The sequence below is a fragment of the Pinus tabuliformis genome, chromosome 2_2 (genome assembly GCF_031772625.1).
Source record: "Pinus tabuliformis cultivar Carrire ecotype Pingquan chromosome 2_2, CPIR1, whole genome shotgun sequence".
Taxonomy (NCBI): domain Eukaryota; kingdom Viridiplantae; phylum Streptophyta; class Pinopsida; order Pinales; family Pinaceae; genus Pinus; species Pinus tabuliformis.
In genome coordinates, this window is record NC_142300.1 from 403486668 (window position 1) to 403495395 (window position 8728).

The window sequence follows — 8728 nt, forward strand, 5'->3', positions numbered from 1 at the left end:
ATTTAGCAAATGACACTTCATTCTCTTTAAATATATATCATGTACAAATTTAGTGTTAAACCATATATCAATATAGTAGTTCATATCTGGGAGAATATTTTTCCCCATATTAGTTTATGTCAAGAACATATTTATATTGGTAGATTATATAACTACAAATGTATACTAATGCATACTATAAAGGAATTTTAAAGGAACACAATTTTACATAAAGACAGATCTTAACTCTTAAATGTATAATGATCCTAACAATTGAAAAGTGTTATGTTATGTGAGAGATATACAAATATAATATGGGTTGAAGTTGAAAAAAATGAAACCAAATTTAAAAAAGGAGTTAAAAAAATAATAAATATTTAATAAAGTTTTAGAATTTGACAAGTTTTGAACTTGTAGAATTTTCCCATAAACACTAAGAAACCACTAAGAATATTATCATCGAAAATATATTTGAAATGAAAAAAAAAAACATTGCGATGAAAAGAGAGTGCTCAAAAGGAGCCACTCCCCCTTTTCAAAATGGAATAGAGATAAAATAAGGGTTAGCTCTCTATCTAGAACAAATGGCCTCTAAATTATTTTCGAGAAAAAATCGATTGAGAACCATCAAATTTAGCTAATAAAAACATAGCAATAAGGGTAGAAAGTGGATATTCTCTCAAGAATTCAGGGTAGGTTATGCGTGCTCTATTACTATGTTGAAATTTGGGTTTTACCATGTATGGTGAATTAATTAAGATATATGTGAATCACATCAAGATCATGTAATGCATATAATGTGATGCTCGTTAATAATTGATATTTATTGAAAGTGATGAATACATGCATTCCATATAGAAATTTAATAAACGTCAGTAGATATGAGTCAAGGAGTAAATGTTATCTAATGTGTTCTCTCACATAAATAGATTAGAAAATGCATCTCACATGATGAATGATCATATGTAGATGTAGCGAAAAGTGGAGATGACACCTAATGTATGTGTCCACTTAAAGGCACTAAAACGTGCAATTAACATGACTACATTTAGAACATGTGACAAACATATCTATTTCTATAATTCTAAAAGGTATACATGATCTACACATTCTTATTTAGAGGATGCACATCCATAATAACAATAGAAAATTTGGTACTTAAATAAAATTAACATAAATTTGTAATTACACCAATGTTTCTTTGATTCCCTTTTAAACCACTAGTTAATTGGCTATACTAGGTATGAGAACCCCACAACAAAATGTTTGTATATGTTTACTATATCAATAAACTATGAAATTTTATACATTTTTTAGTGATGGCCCCATTTTTTAAATTCCATAATTTTTCAAGGTCTACTTAAACTCTTTACCTAATAACAAACCCCAAGCTATAATTTATGGCATGGAAAAGAATATATTGACAAATTTACTTTCAATTTATATATTTGAAGCATTATAGTACTTATATATTTGAAGCATTATAGTACTTAAGGAACATGTGAGATGCCCATCCCATGGTTGTTTTAAAATAAGGATTTTATCAAAGGAAAAAAACCATAATGTGTTTTAAAATGGGACTAACAACATCATTCATTAGTCTTATAAATGTTGTTGGAACATTACTAAGATAAAACGAAATCATGAACCAATAAAATATTCTCTCATTGAATTTGAAAGTTGTCTTATGCACATCTTCATAGTGTATTGGAACATGATGATATCCAATCTCAAGATTAATATTGGTAAAATTATTGCTAATATGATGCATGATGTCATTAATATGTTGTAGTGGGTATTTGTTCTTGATTAGTATCTTTATCAAGACAAATAATAGTCTATACAAAAACACAATGTCCCATTTTTCTAACATTAACAGGGTCTTGAGTTTGTGGATGGATTTCATCATTTTCTCATAAGCATCAATGAAATGATAAACTGTTAAGTTATGGTAATATTAGAATAAATACCTCTCATGTTTTAATAGGTAGTGCATTATTATTCCTTTCAGATCTTATATATTCCACCATATTGTTTCATAGTTACATTGAGTTATAGCTATTAATCAATGTCTCTCTTCTTTTTAAAGTAGCAAACATACACTAATGAAACCAAATTTCCTTGGTGGCCTTACTATAAGGAGGCAAAACTTTTAAACACATGGAATTACCTAAATCCTATATTTCTTAAATAAATTAACCTATATCATTTGGAACGATGAAGAATTCAAGAGATTTTATATACAACCTACAACTTGGACATGCCACTTCTAAGGTATAGACTAATACATTCCATGTTAATTCTGAATGTACCAATTTCCAAGGATTATATCATGTAATTCACATGGAGTGAAATCGCAAACAACTACATCCTACAATTGTTAGAGTCAAGGAAAATTGTAAGTGGTAAATTTTCCTGTTTTCTCCAAAAGGATTATTAACAAATTTCCATCCTTTTTAGAATGATTCACTCAAATTCTTAAAGATAAAATTATTTTACTCCCAAAATCATCAAAAATTTCTAAAAACTATAAAACAATCCTTCGAAATTTGAGTAATTTTATAAAAACATTTCCGAACATTTTATAGTTGGGATTTTAACAATTAGTAATACTTGTCAAGGTTTTTACACTCTATGATGAGTTTGGCTTCCTAATTTTTTTTTTTTATAGTTGGAGTGTATATGAGATGCTTCGACATTGATTCTTAACCAATAGTTCCTTTTTTGCACCCATCTAAGAGTATAGGTATATGTTGATGATAAAAAAAAATCATCTTTAATCTTCATGCTACTATTGGAGAGAGAAAACTTTCCTAACTAATAAGAACATTACAGTGATTCGATAGTTAGGAATTTCACTTCTTCCTTTCATGTGAAGATCCAACTTGGGGTCTTCTAACCAAAATTAAATTTATCATAATTTTACAAAAAGGAAATTAACATGTTTATAACATAACGATTATTTGACAATACCATAAAATAATAATAGATTTGATTCACAAAGTACTAAAACATTTATGGAATTTGATTTCTAGCAATTTACATAAATAAACAACAACAAAAGGAATACCCGATATGATGACTCGATTTTGATGCTCCTATTGGGTCCACCCACTTGAGTATCCCACCCTGCCAACTAGGAAAGTCTATCTGACTTCACAGCCCAGGAAACCTCCACATGTTCCCTAGCCCTCTAAGCACAAGTTCAACTATAGTCCTAGTGTGTTTGCAATAGAAAAAACACCCTCCAAGCACAAACAAATTTGTCTGAATTCTCACTACAAACATTAAAAAAATGCAAAAGACGAATGGCACCCTCCATTGTTCTCCTCCTCTTTCTCTATGCCTTGCTCCCTCATCTATATCAATCACCTGTCATCATGTCATGAATGATCCAACCCCCATCCTTTCGATTTCAATGGCTTGAATTTCCACTTGACACCCTTCATGAGCCATGCCCCTCCTTATCAGTCCACCTACCTAGCTTCCCTTTAATTAACACCCATGTGGTTCATTCCCCAACCACCCCTCATTAATTCAATAAAATAATGCTATCCTTGAAATGTTAGTCAAACCTGAAGAATCTTAATAATTTAATTCTTAAACGAATCATATTTAAAATATAATTATGCATTATAAATAAGGTTTTGGGGTTAATTAACCATTAATTAAGATTATACAATAATCAATCTTAAGGCTAGCCATACACTTGATATTTAACCAAGCTTAACCATTAGTCAATTATATAACATAATAAGCTTTAGAATACTAGCATATTCATGTGAGGTATGGGTATGTAGCTAGCATCCACATACCTCATACATGTACTAATAATACTCATTGGAATCAAACACAAAAGAAAATCATTTAGTAGGTAGACTAATAAAAATAATGTAAGATAACAAGATCAAGTATAGACATTACATTTCGTTAATGTTGCAAATATACACTAAACATGCCTAGAATTTCATAATAATCAAAACATTAGTATTTTATTACATTAAATGGTACTTTGTAATGAAATATCGAATAGAGTGATCTTTCTTCTCATGCAAACAATGTCGTTGTATATATTTATCATCAAGGTGTCCCAAATAATAGAATCTCTATTTGAATATTCTTTCTCCCAATATCAAGTGAAATATTCAACCATTATGAAAGTGCATTTCATGAAACAAATGACAAATATTTAATATTTTATTTCTTAGAAATTAATTTATAGAAAAATATGTTTCTAATAGTTGTGACTATCTATATGGATCCCTCACATTCATATCTCTTTTGAAAAATAAGATTTCAATATTTTTATTTCCTCTTAATTTGTTCATTTCCTTGAATGATACACCAATTAAACAATTGGAATTTCAACGATATTTAGTTCCTTTCCTTGAAATGGTGCACTAATTAAACCATTGGCATTTCAATAATATTTATAAATAAATATAGGTCATTTCATTCTTGGCACAAACCAAGGATACATCTTTTCTCCTTGTGAGTGCAAAACATCTTTCATGGTGTGTTGTAGAGAGTTGTTTCATCTCCAATAGTATTATTCACTAAATGTGTGTGAACATAGTTTGATGTAGATGATGGCATCACCCTAAAGTTTTGATATGCTAAATACATCCAAACATGAGTACGTTTTTTTAAGATGGTGGAACATAATGCAAAAAGTGCTAATAAATATATAAGAGAAGGTAATATGATATCCTAAGGTAGTTCAAAGGACACGTTATATTAGTTGAACTAATGAAAATCACAACCAATAAAAAGATAAAAAACTTTTCTTTTTCAATGGGAAAAATGAAATATTTTCTCTTTTTTAGTAATAAAAACCGTAATCATGAATACCATTAATTTAAATATATCTTAAACTTAGATATTTCAAACATAGATATATGAAACATTAGAAAAATCAAATTTCTTAAATTATACAATTTTTCTTATTATTTAATATTAAAAAATTAATATATATTATCTAAATAAATGATTAAATAAATTCACACTATAAGAAATTCGATTCCTTTTAATAACGCTGTGTCACATATGAATTTAAAATGAATTCACCTTAAATTTTTTTAAACGCCAAATACACAAGTGACGCCCACATATATATATATATATATCCACTGGATTATAAAACAGTCTAATTAAAAATTCAATACTCTTATATATCTCCTCTGGATTATAAAACACTCTAATTAAAAATTCAATACTCTGAATTGTCCAAATATCTCACATTTCCGATATAAAATTAATAAAAAAAATATCCAGTGACAATTGCTAAGCAATGAAACGATTCTCTTTTGGTTTTCAGCACACTTTGCGGAAGCGACACCTACCTATCGGCTAGCTAGGGGCTCCTCAAGTTATGATTCAATGTGTTTTGTTTATCAAAATAACATAAACCATACTGTACCGTGTCTGGCAATGCCATGATAACACATGAAATACAGACAGGAAAATCGGAACATGTCAACTAAATCGTTTATTTTAATTTAGTAGCCAAGAAAATAGAAATTTAATCAGCTATATATGTTAACAATCATGGTTCAAAATATCATAGGTTAATAATCACCGTTTCCAATATTATAGGTAACCAAATTTAAAAACCCAGAAGAGGCTTACAACTGAAAATGGAAGAGCTGGTGGTAGTGTATAAATCTATTCGAGACGTCAGAGCCAACGCTCTGCTTAATATTAAAATTTTCCTGTGAATGATGCTGGAATTTGTTGTTTTCTCATTGTCATCATGGATTGCAATCCTCTTTCAATGTTAATATATACAGTGACCAGTTTAGTCGCTCATCCTGTTTTGTTGCTTAGTGTACTGTCCTACTTTCTCCGAAGCACGAGGTTGTATTACAGTACAACTTGTGGCAGGTTTTCTCGGAAATACTTTAGATCTCGACAATCGCTTGGTAAGATTCAAAACTCCGTCATGCATGCCCTAAATAGAATCAATGCGGCTAATTGCGAAAAGCTTGAATGGAAAATAATTGTTTACGTCCATTCAAAAGTTTTATTAATTAAAAATTGGAAGTTGCTGTACAAACGATTAGGAGAGAAGTATAATAAAGAACTACACTAGTCTTAGGAGGTTACATTAAAGAACTTAATTATATCGACAATAATTTTGAGCGGTCAAAGTAATCATCGATGTTCTACAACCATAATCATCCCTGATCTACAATAATCGTTGCCATTTGTATTTGCAGTCCCCACCTTAGCTAGCAATTTGATTATTCCAAGCAACAATTCATGCGCATTGGGCATGGCAATTTTTAAAGCAAAAGTTGAAAATATCGAAATATCGTGTTACGCATGTGAAAACTGTGGAAATCAGAAAATATAGAAATCGTGTGAAGCATGTGAAACGCATTGTCAAAAAACAGGGTGTGGGACCGCGGAGGGTGCTTGATAAGGGTTGTCGAATCAGAAAGCACTATATAGGGTAATTGGAAATTTGTAGTACCCATGGCCATTACCTCGGGTGTAGCCTGTGTATTCGTGAACCAGACGAGTTCCATATAGGTTGCCCAGTCACTTAATCGTCTCACAAAGTTCCTATAATTTCTCCTTTGCTTCCTGTCACTATTTGTCTTCACTCAGAAACATGGAATCCAAAACCGATGTTGAATTGAAGATTGATGAGAATGGTTGGGTTATTCAAGTCAAGGGAAGTCTGGATCTACACCTGCAAGAAGAAGAAGTGAATGAGCTGTGCGTGTCCGTGTTTAATGTGCCCAAGGAGTTATTGGCAGTGAAACCTGAAGCATACACTCCTCAGTCGATATCTATCGGCCCCTATCACCGCTGGAGATCTGAGCTCTATGACATGGAGCGTTACAAACTGGCAGCTGCTCGAAGATTTCAGAAAAGAATCAACGGACAGAAGTTTGAGTCCGTGGTTGTGGAGGAGTTTAAGAAGCACGAATGGCAAATCCGGAACAGCTATCACAAGTTTCTCGATTATAAGGAAGAAACCTTGGCCTGGATCATGGCGCTGGACGCAGCCTTCCTTCTCGAGTGTTTGCAGTTTTATGTCAGGCAGGCAGACCAAAACTCTGACGTCGACGTCAAGCAAATGGGGCGAATCCTAGATCCGACCGGCACCAGCGCTGCGCATAACTCCATTTTGAGAGATTTGATGATGCTCGAAAATCAGTTGCCACTCTTTCTATTGCAGAAACTAGTGGAGTTGCAGTTGGGTTCTGAAGCAAAGGCAGAGGAGAGACTCTCTACCCTGTTAAGGCTTGTGTGCCAAGAATTATCGCCTTTCACCTTCAAGCTGCCCGAGGATTCGAAGATCCATACAACAGGGAGAGGCCACGTCCTGGAGGTGCTGTATTACGCTATCGTTCCTGTTCCCAACATTCAAGGTCCAAATATTCCAAAAGAGGAAGAAAACGAGGAGGCTGTTCGAGAGGACATGTCCACCATTACCAGAGCCTTCAGATTGCTATGGACTGCTCTCACCTCTTTAAATATTGGTCCCATTCGATTTCTCACGAACTTGACTCGGAAAGCGCTCAACGGTAGTGCTGTGCAAATCGCGATGAAGTTGCCCTTAGGCCTTCTTTCTCTTCTTGGTAACCTTCCCGTACTGAACGCGTTGAAGAAACCCTTGGCTCTTCTTATCAACAAAGATGCCACCAAAACTGGGAAGGGAAAAGAGGAAGCGGAAGAATCATCTGTTAAGATCATACCGCCCACGCGAGATGAACTGGCTATTCCATCTGTTGCCGATTTATATTCTGCAGGAGTCAAATTTGCTCCTACGGACGGCGACCTCACCTCTGTACAATTTGACGAGAAGACTGCGACACTTTACCTTCCAAAAGTAAGGTTGGACAGCAACACAGAGGTGATCCTGAGAAATCTGGTGGCATTCGAAGCTTCGGCGGTGCCGGGTGCGATGGTTTTCACACGATATACCGATTTCATGAACGGGATGATCGACAGCGAAGAGGATGTGAGATTGTTGAGACAAAGTGGAATTATTTACAACCACCTCCAAAGCGACGGAGAGGTCGCGAGCCTGTGGAACAGCATGGGTAAGTGCGTTCGGCTCACAAAGGTTCGATATTTAGACAACGTTATAGAGCGTCTCAATAGATATTATTATAGAAAATGGAATGTTGTCGTAATGGAGTTCGTCAACGAACATATATTTGGATCCTGGCAATTCCTTTCGCTGGTAGCTGCAGCAATACTTTTGATCTTCACTTGCTTTCAGGCATTCTGTTCTGTATATGATTGCAGGAGGTGGTTAATCAAGCTGCAAGACTAGGGTAAGTGCCAGAATCTAGCCGTCGGTGTAATTGTGTTTACAATGTTGAAAGCTGCACAGAAACACAATTAGGGCTGCCACTTCTAATGGTCTTCTGAGATTCCTGATTGTTTGTCCGTCCTTTCTTCTCTGTGTTGCGCCCAAATTATATGCGTATACGCGGCAGTGTTGCCCAGATTGAGAATACCGGGTATTATTATATAAAACCTTTTTCAATTGCGTGGAAGTTTTTGGGTATTCATATGCATATATAACAGATGATTAGGGTGTGCATAAACATATGAAATAAACAGGGAGTGATTTAGTTGAAGACCAAACCTCCCCTGTGAAGATGGAAACCGCATTGATTTTAGTCCACGATCATTATTGATGTGTCTGTCGCTGTATACACCATACATCGACATGAGACCGCTTGCTTCATTTTTCGGAAGCTTTGTCAATGATAAATTATCTATT

The 8728-nt window shown here is 33.8% G+C and overlaps 1 pseudogene; it reads left to right on the top strand.

Moving 5' to 3' along the window:
* Nucleotides 1-6595: 6595 nt before the first annotated feature.
* On the top strand, nucleotides 6596-8272 carry LOC149192981 (putative UPF0481 protein At3g02645 pseudogene; annotated as a pseudogene).
* Nucleotides 8273-8728: the final 456 nt, after the last annotated feature.